This window comes from Podarcis muralis, chromosome 4 (assembly GCF_964188315.1).
Source record: "Podarcis muralis chromosome 4, rPodMur119.hap1.1, whole genome shotgun sequence".
In the NCBI taxonomy this organism is placed as follows: domain Eukaryota; kingdom Metazoa; phylum Chordata; class Lepidosauria; order Squamata; family Lacertidae; genus Podarcis; species Podarcis muralis.
Genome location: NC_135658.1, coordinates 60,186,348 through 60,201,309, shown reverse-complemented (window position 1 = coordinate 60,201,309; position 14,962 = coordinate 60,186,348).

Here is a 14,962-nt window from a genome sequence, read left to right as displayed (position 1 = left end):
TGCTGTGGTTTTTTTCTCATACCTTTGCCAAACTACATGCAGAGTATAGCTTTCTTTTTTCTTGGGCAGTGAAGTAATAAATACAGATACAGATTGATAGATATATTACTTGAATGCTGCCTCATAAGAAATTCTAAAATCCATTGGAACAGGAGTAACCAATGTTGTGCCCATCAGATGCTACTGGACTACAACTCACATGACCCCTGACCATTGGCTGTGCTGGCTGGAACTGATGAGAGTTGTAGTTCAACAACTTCGAGTGTTCACATTGGCTATGTCTGCCTTAGGTCAACCAACATTTTACAAAATAATGAGCAAGCTTTCAAGTTCTCCAGAACTCTTCATGAGGCTGGAGATTAAGCAATGTAGAGAAATGGTATGTGATCTTTGTATTTTATGTTAGCCAGCAGGTATATCATATATGCAAGTTATTTCACCCTTCTCAGCAGCTTGTAAAAATTATGATGAATTCAGCAAACACTAAACAAGAAAATCAGTTGCTGCAAAAGCCACTGTAGCTGTCTAGTCTACAAGTACTGTTTACTTTTCCTAATCATTGATACTGTAACAATTAACCCCAAAGCTTTATGCAATCACATTTATTTTTGAAGCTGTAACTGTGTGCTTTGTAATTAGAATCAATCAATAAGATTTCCTTAGCAGTTGCTGTTAAAGAGTTGATCTTAAGTTTCTAAGCTAGATCACAACTCCCGAAAGACCTGGGAAGCCAACCATCCTCAAAGAAGGCAGTCCATTATTACATGCATTCCTATCATCTCATTATCCATTCAAATGAGATTGCCATCTTTCCTCTGCTGTAAGTTAATATGAAATAACATTAATTTGGATCATAAATCCAAGACACATTATATATCTCAATTGCTTCTATGACTGTAACCAATTTAGAGTTACCATTTTATTATGGAAAGGAAAAGAGAGAGAGACATCACATCCAAAACAGCAGGCTTAGCACTACAGGAACAAATTAAAGAATGCATTGGGAAGTCCATTGCTTCCTGGAACATGTGACAGGGTTGCTTGTGCATCTCTCCTGTGATGAAATGAGCATGCTCCAGATTAAAGAAGAGATCATGGTCCTTCTGAGGGAAGCAAGTGATGCACAGAGTTTTCTCCTCTGTTTGTTGTACCTAAGTTTCCTTGTAGTATATAAATGCAGAATAGCCAGCGAGGGGAAATGTGGATGTCATGGAAACAAACTGCAGTGAGGCAAAACAAGGCAACAGGCAGAAGTGTGTGGTTCCCTGTCACACAATGAGAGATTCTCCACATAACACACTGGATCCCATAACTTATCCCATATCTTTGTTGCAAACTAAATCTAAAAGAAACTTCACACTGACTACATAAACCAGCTTCAGCTCACCAGAACTATTTAAACCTGTTTTGAGAGCTTGTCACCATCCATCTTTCTGTGCAATTGTTCACTATTTCCTCTCTGTTGACTGCATGTTTAAAATCTGAATGAAAGTAGGCCAGAGTACTTTTAAAAGAAGTTCTCAAGTGTATTTTGTACTCCTGAAACGACTGGTGAAAGCAAATGCTTGTTGTAGGCAGATTTTTGATTAAATGCCTGTGAAGTACAGAACATGTTTTCATAGAAGGAAACGGCAAGCAAGAGTTTTAGCTTATCTGTTTCTTACCAGCTTGTATTACCTTGCAATATGCAGATAGATTGAAAACTAGAACAGTATAATACCAGCATTAAGAAGGATTTGAGCCCCATTTCTATCTAGTATGAAATAATCTTTGGATCACTGGTTACCTAGGCAACCTGTTTTCTACCTTCATTTATTCCAGTTTTGAGTCAGAATGTAATGTGACTACCCTGCCCCACCCCTCCCCATTTCACCCTTGAAACCAAAAGGTGGGCAGAAATCCATGTAAGGCTTATCCTTATGATCTCTGCACCTTTTCTGTTCTTGCCAGATGGGCTCAGTCAACCAAAGAACTTGCTTTGCTTTTAAACCAATGCATGTAAGTCTCCAGGGTGCCTTTAAGTGGGCTCAGATCTCTTACTGCCTATGCCACTAGCACAGCTTGTAAGCAGAGTGAAACATTGGCTAGACACAGTACCACTACTGCAGATTAACACCTCAAAATTAGGCGACATAGAGAGCCAGTGGACTTCTACCTGTCCCCTCCCCCCATGTGTGGTGTTTGCACAGGGCCCCAGTCACTGTTGACCCTGCACCACCACGGCTTCCCTTTTCCACTGCCACCAACCACGTTTCCCCAGTAATATATTCAGACTCTGGTTGTAACGTATTAACAAGGATTCCAGTTTATTGTGAACGCAAACAAGTTTTAAATACTTTGAAACACTGTAATCTGATTCACTCTCTCTGTCTCCCCTCTGTCTCTAACTCACTCTGACTCCTATGCCTCCCACCCACAAGAAACCAACCAAACTAACTAACTGCCAAAACCCCTGTGCTGATCCTTAAACACAGTTAGGCTCCGCCCCTGGGCTTTCTTACTGGTCAGCCTATTAACCCTTTCTCTCTCCCCCCCAGTATGACATCTCCATAATGAGTGGGCAAATGCCACAACATGTAGTTGGCATGATGGTCTACATCTGAAATTCCTTCTTCTACAAAACCATTGAAATATTTCCTAGAATATTCCAATGTATAAATTTCCTAATATTTTTTGAATAAATAGTTAATCTGAGGCTAGGATTCTGTTGCTTTCAGCTAGATGTGAGTGCATGAAGGAGAGTTAGATAGGAATGAAATGGGGAAGAATGAGTCAGTGGACATCTTTTATATATACTTCAATTTAATTATGTACATAGGTGAATCCGCATAAGATGTAGATTATGGTTATCCATATTCTAACTAGGGGAAAGTGCAACTGGGACTGCTGCTTTTTTGCAGTTCTTTACTCAGGTCACCTTGACATATTGCAGCATTTTCTCCAGTAATGCTATGAGTCAACATTTGCTGGGCCACTGTTGTCACTCTTTTGCATTTTATTACCTATGGTGCTTTCTTTAATGTTACCATCTGGTTCTTATCAACAAGATGCAAATGATGGAGATGGGATCCTTCAGGAGGAGGAGTGGGAAATAAATTGAATGAATGAATGCATAAAGGTTTCATTTCACTGGCGCTGTGATGCAGCAAAGTTCCACTCAGCTTGCACAAAGTGGCACAGAGCTATACAAATCCATTAGCAGGACCAGCCAACAGGGTGCTCCCCAGAAGTTGCTGAACTACAGTTCTCATCATCCCTGATTCAGTCAACATCTGGAGGGCACCATCTTGCCTATCCCTGTATTATTGTCATCATTTTTGGCCCAACATGGCTACTTTGATGTTGGCTGAAGTCAGTGGCTCCTTCAGCCCAGTAAGGCCTAGGATAACAATGCATAGTGTCATATGGTAATTCAAAGACTAACAGATTTATTGTGACATGGTTTTTCTCAGTTTTTCTCATTCAGTTACATGCTGCAGTTTGAATCATGCTTCTTGTTCTTCTTGGCGGCGTTACTTCATTCTATCACCAGGTGTCCCCCTTGCATTTCGTAGAAAAATACACATTTCATGAATTCAGACTTCTTCACTAATTGAGACAAATCACTGCATCCCTCCTCATCCTGGTTCCCAGTTACAACATTTGCATGTGACCCTTGAAACGCTACTGCACAGTCATTCTTTGATTACGGATGCTGTTTTTGAAGCAGTTTTCCTATTTTAATTTCTAATGTAGTCATTACAGGGAACTTGTTTTCTATTACTGTTACTAAGCATATCAGTTTCCCTAATAGCAGGGCTACATCTTAAAAAGGTGATTGCATTCAGTGTAATCACATTCCTTCTGTTTTCAACAACGTAGGTCTCTTGGTTCAAAATGCATTCATGAATTTTTTAATAGAGATTTTTGATAAATGTACTGAGGGGGTTGGTATTCTTATTCCTGTTGAGGTATGGCAGCGGTTGAGCTAGGGTGGAGTAACGGGTGTCATTCAGACATTAGGGTGGGGGAGAAAGGGTTAATATTCCCTCCACTCATGCCATGATTCTGATCCATATCAGGGGTTTTTCCCCCTCTATGCACAGACAAACAAATGTAAATATGCTTTTAAAGTAATTGCAACATGTAATTTTGCCCTCATTGTTTAGCTGCAAATTTAAAACCATAACCTCCTATTTATTTGGAGAGAGAGAGAGAGAGAGAGAGAGAGAGAGAGAGAGAGCGCAAACATTCAGAGAGCAGCATAATTTGCTCAGGAAAATAGCCAAGAAAGTAGGGCAGAGGGAATCACACAAACCAGATTCCACAGCTGAGAGTTTCAATAAAGTAAATAAAGAATGAATAACATTCTGGAACCTTAAAGCATAACATATTTATTTTCATTTTGACAGAAGCTTTGGTGGACTACAATCCACATCATCAGATGCATTAAGTGTTATCACAAGTTACAGGTGATACACATGATTTGGGGGTAAAGAGTGAGGTCAGCCCAAGGGTTGTGTTTCCTTCCAGGCAACTTTTAGAGGCCATGGTTCGGTGACGAGTGATGACAGAAGCAAAAGTGGGTGGAGCAACACATGTTAATTTACTCACACACCCAGCCAGTGTGGTGTAGTGGTTAAGAGCAGTGGACTTGTAATCTGGTGATCAGGGTTTGATTCCCTGCTGCTCCACATGCAGCTGCTGGGTGACCTTGGGCTAGTCACACTTCTCTGAAGTCTCTCAGCCCCACTCACCTCACAGAGTGTTTGTTGTGGGGGAGGAAGGGAAAGGCGAATGTTAGCCGCTTTGAGACTCCTTGTTGTTGTTTAGTCGTTTAGTTGTGTCCGACTCTTCGTGACCCCATGGACCAGAGCACGCCAGGCCCTCCTATCTTCCACTGCCTCCCGCAGTTTGGTCAGACTCATGTTTGTAGCTTCGAGAACACCGTCCAACCATCTCGTCCTCTGTCGTCCCCTTCTCCTTGTGCCCTCCATCTTTCCCAGCATCAGGGACTTTTCCAGGGAGTCATCTCTTCTCATGAGGTGGCCAAAGTATTGGAGCCTCAGCTTCACGATCTGTCCTTCCAGTGAGCATTCAGGGCTGATCTCCTTAAGAATGGATACGTTTGATCTTCTTGCAGTCCATGGGACTCTCAAGAGTCTCCTCCAACACCATAATTCAAAAGCATAAATTCTTCGGCGATCAGCCTTCTTGATGGTCCAGCTCTCACTTCCATACATCACTACTGGGAAAACCATGGCTTTAATTATACAGACCTTTGTTGGTAAGGTGATGTCTCTGCTTTTTAAGATGCTGTCTAGGTTTGCCATCGCCTTTCTCCCAAGGAGCAGGCGTCTTTTAATTTCGTGACTGCTGTCACCATCTGCAGTGATCATGGAGCCCAAGAAAGTAAAATCTCTCACTGCCTCCATTTCTTCCCCTTCTATTTGCCAGGAGGTGATGGGACCAGTGGCCATGATCTTCATTTTTTTGATGTTGAGCTTCAGACCATATTTTGCGCTCTCCTCTTTCACCCTCATTAAAAGGTTCTTTAATTCCTCCTCACTTTCTGCCATCAAGGTTGTGTCATCTGCATATCTGAGGTTGTTGATATTTCTTCCGGCGATCTTAATTCCAGCTTGGGATTCATCCAGCCCAGCCTTTCGCACGATGAATTCTGCATATAAGTTAAATAAGCAGGGAGACAATATACAGCCTTGCCGTACTCCTTTCCCAATTTTGAACCAATCAATTGTTCCATATCCAGTTCTAACTGTAGCTTCTTGTCCCACATAGAGATTTCTCAGGAGACAGATGAGGTGATCAGGCACTCCCATTTCTTTAAGAACTTGCCATAGTTTGCTGTGGTCGACACAGTCAAAGGCTTTGCATAGTCAATGAAGCAGAAGTAGATGTCTTTCTGGAACTCTCTACCATTCTCCATAATCCAGCGCATGTTTGCAATTTGGTCTCTGGTTCCTCTGCCTCTTGAGACTCCTTAGGGTAGTGATAAAGCGGGATATCAAATCCAAACTCCTCCTCTTCTTCTTTGTCTTTGTCTTCTTCTTCTCTCGATCCTCTCGCCAGGCAAGCAAGAATTATCCGAGTTCAAGGACACATTCAAGCCAGGCAGAAATACTTAATGCTTAAGGAAGCCTGCAAAGCATGACAGGTGTGGCTGGGATGGTGTGTGGCTTTGAGAACTTAGCCCACCTTACCAAATCCAGCCAAACTCTTGCCCAACCTTAATCAGAAATAAAGATGAAGATTCCACCACACGCCTGAGCAGTTTCCTCTTCTACTACTTCAGCTGCAGTCCTAAGGCCAGGCTCAGTCTTTTTGACTGCAGCTCGAACCCATTATCTGCATTTTTTCCATGAGCAAAAGAACTGCTCCCAGCTTTCCTGTGGTGGTGGTGGTGGGGAATTATGTGTTGCTTTGTGACATAATGGATTACCTTCTTGCATATGGACATATAAATCTATTCATGTTTTAAGATCTTCCTTAGAGGCAGTGGTGTGTGTGAGAGAGAAAGAGTATGTGTGTGCGCGCGCACAAGGAAGGCCTTTTCAACAGTAGCACCAAAGCTCTGGGACTACCTCCGCCATCATTCTTTATTTATTATGGTCATTCTTGAATTTATATCTGACATTCCCTTCAAGGTGTTCAAGAAGGTGTCCATGCCCCCACTTTTATGTTTGTAGGTTTGTCTGAGAGATGGCCACTCGGTGACCATCATAGTTGTGTGGGTATCTAAGCCTGTGTCTTCCCAGGCCTAGACTGCCACCCTAACCACTACATTCACCCACTTTTACACTGTTTACTGAACTGGCTGGTTCAGTCATGATAGTGGTCAGGTGTTGTCTACACATGAGCAGAGAAGAAAGCAGCAGGATTGAACTCCCTGCCCTGGTTGCCCTGCATCTGCATCATCACCATCACCATCATTATCATCATCAATGGTTTCCCGTTCCACTCTAGGCAGCTCACAGCATATATTATTTCCCCATGCAAAGGATCTGCATGCCACTGGCATGGTCCCCTGAATGTTTGTGTGTTGATCATTGCCCACTGTGAGAACAGAATGCTGGATTATTGACCATTAGCCTGCTCCAGCAGGCTTTTCTTACGTTCTTATGTAAAAAGGTAAAGGTAAAGGTACCCCTGCCCGTACGGGCCAGTCTTGACAGACTCTTGGGTTGTGTGCTCATCTCACTCTAGAGGCCAGGAGCCAGCGCTGTCCGCAGACACTTCCAGGTCACATGGCCAGTGTAACGAAGCTGCTCTGGCAAACCAGAGCAGCACACGGAAACGCCGTTTACCTTCCCGCTATAAAGCAGTACCTATTTATCTACTTGCACTTAAGGGTGCTTTCGAACTGCTAGGTGGGCAGGAGCTGGGACCGAACGATGGGAGCTCACCCCGCTGCGGGGATTCGAACCGCCGACCATGAGATCGGCAAGTCCTAGGCGCTGAGGTTTTACCCACAGCGCCACCCGCGTCCCTTTTATGTTCTTATGTAGGCATCTGCAAAGGGGAACCTACGTTTGAGCAACTGCTCCTGTGTAGGGTTCCACCCAATGCCAGCAGCATCATGGATTCCAAAGTTACAGAGGTCCTTGCTTCCCCCTGTGCAAATGTTTGCACCAAGACATGAGTAACCAGAAGGCAGGGGCAAGGCCATGTAGGATGCTGGGAATCGTGCCAGCAGTTCAACCTCACTGTCCCTCTTCCCCATGCAAAGGTTCTGCATGCAGAGAATGCCTGAATGGGGCTAAAATTACACAGTCACCTCATCTGAAAAACCCACAGCAAAAACGGGCTGCCATAAAAGCTAATTGAGGACCAATAAATCAATTAGCTGGGGTCCCAAAATACCAATTTGCTGGGGTCCCAAAATACCAATTTGCCACAGGTTATGGGTACTAATTACCGCTTGTAAAACTGTCACTGAAGAGGCTGCCGGAATGCGTTTGAAGTTGGCGATCTGAGTAACGGAGCGGCAGGAGATGGTGGTTTTTTTTGCCTGATAAGAGGCAAGGGGTAGCTGCGGAGCTAAAAGCGGCTGACTGAAAGACACAAAGTGGTTGCCTGTGTTGCGGAGAGCTGAAGAGCAGCTGGAAAATCGTTTCTCCACGGAAGGGAGTGCCAGAGGAGCTTGTGAACTGTAAGTAAGCTTGGGGCCCCTTGGGAGAACGGAAGAGGATGGCAGGCTGCCAGGTCTTGGAGGACATTCCATGCTCACTTTAGGAAGTTGGGCAACCTGGCTGCTGATCTGAAGTCTACTGTTCTGGGTGCCAGGAAGCCAGAGGCCACTTGGCTAGTGCTCCAGGGAGTTTTATGAGGCTGGAGGCAACAGCAAGGGCTGGGAGATGGCTGCTTCAGAACAGGAAGGCAAGATGGCGCTGATCACCTCCGTGAGAGCCGGTGCACAGCTGGGAAGGGCTGTGGGCCCCAGAGGGGGGGCGAAAGGGCTATCTGGGAATGTGCTGCATTTGCTGTGAAGCTTCAGCAAAAGGCCAGAGCCCTGGAGAAGGAATACAAAAGCCTCTTTTTCCAAAGGCTGCCAAGAGATGTTTGCGTCGAAAGTCGAAGCCTGGGAAACAGGACACAGCTACAGGCTTCAAGGCCAGCCATCTGCTGCAGAGGGAGATACGTGCTGCAGAGTTGTCTGGGAACTCTGAGATAAGTCCAGTCTTCAGAGCAACGCAGGATGTTGCGGTTTCGGACGCTGCCAAGGACAGAGGCAGCGGGACGTTTGTTGCTTCCATGGCAACTGTGAAGAACAACTCCAGCCAGGACACGGTGACACGCTGGGTGTTTTGGATTCTACTATCAGGCAGCACCTGATAGGCAAACTGCGGAACTGCAGGGCTGTTTCAACAGGAACAATTGGCTAAAGTGTTTTTCTCTCCTTTACAGGAGGAGCAAGAGGTCTACGTTGTGCCGGGACTGAATTGTTGTCGGTTATCTGTATCTGCTCTAACGAAGCAGGGGTTCAGAAAATGTGCTTTGAAAATGACACCTGTTCCATTTTCAGAGGGGGGCGACAACGGGTCAAAATAGCGAAGAGCAAGAATAATTTCTTTGTTCTGGAGACACCTCTGGCGGGTGGTGGGAATGCTGGGAAAGCACGGGTGCAGTGTGCTAAGGTTCCCAAAGATGTGCAAAAGTTGCACAGGTGCACAAAAGGGTACAAACTCCGGAAATGTGGGAGGTCCCTAGGGTGCAGGGCATGCAAAGGTGCACAGGTACATGGTTTTTCCCGGGTTTGGGAGGGTAGCCAAGGAAGCTTTTGAGCTTGTTCACACACAGATCTGTCAGGACCCATGAGGTATGAGAGTCTGGGTGGGGCCAGGTATGTGCCATCGCTGACAGATGACCACAGCCAGGTTGGCTGGTGTCTCTCTCTCAAATCACAGGGGGAGGCGGCGCAACTGATCAAGGATTGGGTTGCGGAGGTGGAACTAAGGTTTTCCACCAAGGTGCAAGGGTTCAAGAGCGACCGAGGGTCACAGTTTACTGGGTCTGCTCTGGAGGAATTTTTCAAGGAAAAGGGAATACGTCACCAGGTGACGGGTGCAAAGGCTTCTCAAGGGAGAAGGGAGGCTGTGGCTGAGCCCGGTGACGGGGATCAGGTCCAGAATCAGGGTTCAAAACCCGGTGATGGGGACCAAGTCCAGGGTCAGGGTTCAGGGCAGGTTTGGGCATCTCCAAGGGTTGTGAAAGGAGTGTCCAGGTGTGAGGCTTCATCTCCGGTAATGGAGAAAGCTCACAAACAGGGTGTCAAGTCAGAGGGGGAAGAGTCTGACGGAGAAGACACAACTGCTGGCTCTAATGGGTCAGTAGGGTATCAGGTCACAGGTGCGGGGAAAAGTGTCGCACAGTGTGATTCTGGGAATGTTGAAGGGGTTCAACAGGTGCCTGGGAAAGATGCCGGGAAGGGGCACATGGCAAAGGGCAAGGTGTTGAACTCAGAAGGTCTCGTCAGAATGGTTTCGGCATAGAGGGGGTGTTAGGTTTGGAACTTAACTGGTTAAGAAGTTCCCAGGATGCCTCAACATTCAGACGTCAGCTGTAGAAGCTGGGAGGAGCCTGGGAGGAGTTTCTGTTCTGTTCCCCTCTGGTCTTTGAGGGAGAAAGACGCAGCTTTGTGTAATGGCTGCAAGGAGCCCTGGAGCCCAGGAGATCCCTGGGGGAATGTCGGAATAAAGAACTGAAAATGGACGAACCTGGACTCTGTGTGTTTGTCTGGAAGCTAAGTGAAGGACGTGACAGTTTTATCACCGCTGTGTTTATCTCTGCTAAGGTGTGACTGGAGCTACCGGACGACGTAGCTGAGTGGCGCAGCTGGGGGAAGCGCGCCGGACCGGGCTGCCATAAAAGCTAATTGAGGACCAATAAATCAATTAGCTGGGGTCCCAAAATACCAATTTGCCACAAAAACCCTTTAAACAAAACAGGTAATAGCTTCCAATGTAATTGTTACCTTCAAATCTTTTAGCTGCAGACGAACATAGTGTTGCTTTTTCAGGAAAGTATCCTGTCAACAGCAAAAGGAACACACACCAAGCGCTGCCTTTGCTTTTCCCTCTTCAATCTAATGCTCACACAACACAGTCAACATCCTACCACTGCATAATACTGTGATATTAAAAGATAAAAATGGATGTCTATGTATAACCTGCAAAGTAATGTATAGTGCATTTTCCCACTACAGGAAACAATCAGCTCATGCTGATTTTAGTAAGTGTCTTGAGTGCTGCTAAGGGAAAATGGGTACTGAAGTGCGTGTCAATCATATACGTATTGCACCCTTCCCTATTCTGTCATATCCACAGCAGAAACAATACTCAAGAGAGTAAATTAAGCAAACCTTTGCACTGCAGGAGCTTTTCCATTTCTGATTGACATGATTCCTGGGGCATTTTTCTGGCCAGATACTCACACAATTTATCATGTACTAACCCATGTTTTGCTGAAATGGCAACAAAGCATAGAATCACAGGCAGAGGTGTCAATAATTTGGCCACCACTGACCAGCATGTACACACTATGTATGAATGGAATGAAATGTATACGTATGATTGTGACACACACATCAGAAAAGAGAATCCTGCCTTGGTACATGTTGACAGCCTGATGCAAGACGGAGAGTTGATAGTGGATGGTAACCTTATACAGGACACAATATAGCTGGATAAAAAAAGAAATACAACAAGGAAAAGAGAAGGTGATGGGCTCAATTTTTTGGTACGTTAGATCAGCATATCTGAATCTGAACTGAGTAGAGTGAACCAAATTAGTGAGTCAATGTGGTGCAATAGTTATACTAGTGTTAGAGTGGGGTGACCCAGATTCAAATCCCCAATCAGTCATGAAGCTCACTGGGTCACCTTGAACCAGTCACGGTCTCTGAGTGTCCTGGCCCATTTTACAGAGTGACTGTGAGGATATAATGCTAGGCAGAGGGGGAGCTGTCCTGAGCTTCTTGAAGATATGGTGGAATATAAATCTTTAAAATACACAAAACATTGCAAGGCCAGTGTCATAAGCAAGACAGCCTTTATCCTAAAGCAGTCAGAGCCAATGCAGAGGTCATGCTTTGTCATTTTTTAAATCTGATTTAATGTTTATATTCTGCTTCTTCAACAATAAATATTGAGCTCAAAGCAGCTCACAATAATAGCATTTAAAAATAACAAAATTGCAATCATTATAAAGTAGCACATACTGTAAATAAAACACAAAAACCCCTCTCAAATTCATCAAAGCAATGCAATTTGATACAAACTGTGTGGGGAAATGATACTTCCTTTGCTGTCCTTCAGGCATATAAATATGTTTCTACAACAATACATTTCCATATTAGATTTTTTTTTTAAGGCAATTCACTTGACACAACATTAGCAATCTGACAGAATACATCTCCATGTGGAAAAATGTGTGACAAGAGCATGCAGCACAGCTCAAGCGTTGCCCACAAGGGCCCTTCAGCATGGCAGAAATGGAGTCATGTCTTTATTATGCAGCTGGCTGGCAGTAGTTAAAAACATTAGAAGAGTCTCTTGTTTCCAGCAACAGCCAGCCAAATACTACTGGGAAGCCCACAAGCTTCCCAGGACTGAAAGCAGCAAACCCTTTCCCCTCAAGGTCTGGTATTCAGAAACATATTGCTTCTGAAGTGGGAGTGTCTGCTTAGCAATTATAGGACAGAGTCACACCACAGATCACTCTCATCTCACACAGGGGTTACGTTCTGGGGATGGTATGTAAAGTTGAAATCAAGTATAGTCAAAACTGCCCCCAGAACCACACACACACAAGCAATTTTACCTTCCAGAGCTGGCACACCAAACAGGTCTTAACACACACACACACCAGCAAGGCGTACAGCTTTCTTGTGGGGCCATCTGAGATCTTGCAAGAGCCTGCCAGAACCTGGTAAGCAAGGCAGAGAGCTTAAGAGCTCTTTCTGCATTGCAGTAGGCTACTGTGATTTCATTCCCCTGACCAATGACCCACATCCAGCAGTCTTCCTGTTCGTGTGGTGTAGTGGTTAAGAGCGGTAGACTCGTAATCTGGTGAACCAGGTTCGCCTCCCTGCTCCTACACATGCAGCTTCTGGGTGACCTTGGGCTAGTCACACTTCTTTGAAGTCTCTCAGCCCCACTCACCTCACAGAGTGTTTGTTGTGGGGGAGGAAGGGAAATGAGATTGTTAGCCACTTTGAGACTCCCTAGGGTAGTGATAAAGTGGGATATCAAATTCAAACTCTTCTTCTTCTTCTACTACTGTGCCTTCCTGACAGTGGGTGCCCAGAACAGAATTGTCATGACCCTGGTGTCAAATTCCCCTTCTTCAGAGGATGAGGTTTGGAATTCAGAACTGGGAAAGAGAATTGCTATTGTGGTCAGGCTGAGAAGCTCCTAATCTACTGGAAGCACTGCTGCAAGAAGAAACCACAGGGCCAGTTCCCCTCCAGCCCAATTACGTCCTCTGACTCCAGCTTCATCCCTGAACACCACTGCAACCTAAATCTCCCCTGCTCCATCTGAGAAAACATCTGGCTGAGAAGGCTGCAGCCGTTCAAATGAAGAGGCACCTCTCAGTGGAGCTGGAGCCGGAGCTGGAGCTGGCTACTGAGGCAGAGCTCAAGCTCCTATAGAGGTCCGAGAGCAACTGCTGTTGTAACATCTGAGCTCTGTTCTTATGCAGTACCCTGTACAGTATTTAGCCTAAGCCCTGCAGGGAGCTGTCCAAGGTAGCCATGCCTATGCTAAGGTCAGCATTTGCATCAGAACAAGAATAGGGAGCCTGTTGGTGTACAGTGGTACCTCTACTTATGGACGTGATCCATTCCGGGGTGCCGTTCGCACCCCGAAAAGTCCGTAAGTAGAGCGCCACTTCTGCACGTGTGTGTGATGCAACACAGCGTTCATGTGCAAAGTGCGCAGAACACTTCTGCACTTGCATGTGCCGCGTTTGCAACCCGAAAATCCGCAACCTGAACCTAACGCAACTAGAGGTATGACTGTACTGTCCATCATGCTGCCTAGCAGTTTTCATTCCTGAGCTATCCGGGGTGGTCTTGGTGGTGTTCCCCAGGATTTTAATGCACACGTGCAAACTGCCCTGTCAGGAATGTCTCAGGATTTCATGGTTTATATGGCAACCATGGATATGCCCCAAGTAGTTTCTGACCCCACTCACTCAGCGGGCCACACTCTTGATCTGCTTTAGTTTGGTTTGTGTTGGATGGAATGATGATGATCTCAATGCAGCAGAGCTTTTGGATGATCCCCTTCAAGAGACTGATGGATTCAAATGGTTTCCTGATAGGTCTTGAAGATTTTCCTATTGCCTCAACAGGCAATCCTATTGTTTAATTAATTAATTAATTAGTCAACTGCCCTTCATCTGAAGATCCCAGGTTGGCTGACAATAGAAAAATACTAAATGAGAACACAAAATACATAATAAAACAAAAACAAACCAAAATCCCCTCTCCCACAAACACATTTTAAAGCCATAGAATGTTAATCAGCCAAATGTCTGGTTGAAGAGAAATGTTTTCACCTGGTGCCTAACGATATGTAATGAAGGCGCCAGGTGAGCCTCCCTGGGGAGAGCATTCCACAAACGGAGGGAGCCACTGCAGAAAAGACTTGTTCCTGTATTGCCACCAAACCGCTGTGGAGGAGGCACACAAAAAAGGGCTTCAGATGATTATTGCAGATGCCAGCTTGGCTCATACAGAGACAATCATTGAGGTATTGTGGTCCTGAGCTGTTTAAGGCTTTATCGGTCTTTGCATTGGGCCGGAAACAAATTGGCAGCCTGTGCAGTCATGCGAAGATTGATGTTATATGTCCTGGTGAGCAGTTCAAGCAAGAGCCTTCTTAGTGGTTGCAACCAGATTTTGGAACTCCCTACTAAACTTTGTGATGCGGGTGGCGCTGTGGGTTAAATAGGTGTTTGGTCAGTGAAGTGATTTGTTTTTCTCTGGTGTAAAAGTGGAGCTTGTTGCCAATTTTAATCCAGAAAAAAGTGTAACAACACAATCTTATGCATGTCTACTCAGGAACTGAGCTCAATGAGAGTTACTTCAAGATAAGTGTGTATGAGGTTCACAGTCAGGTATCAAAAGCTGGGAAAACATGGAGCTACATCATGAGTCAGACTGATTGACTTAAGTGCTTTCCTGGACAAAAGCCGATCTGTATAAAGATTCCTTTTAGCACCATAGTCAAAGCTTGGTCACAGTTTGTGAACACTTTGCCATCCTGAAGAACAGGATGTTTTCTTACATAATTCATGATGCTGGGTGGGTTATTTTTATTTTACCCTCTGACTTTGAAGGTACTACAAATCAGGGCAGAGTACTTAGAAAATGAAAAGTTGCTATATTTATTTTTATGCCATTGGATGCCCAGATTCTGCCAACTCCATCAAGCTGGTATATTTTACTGAAATGCAG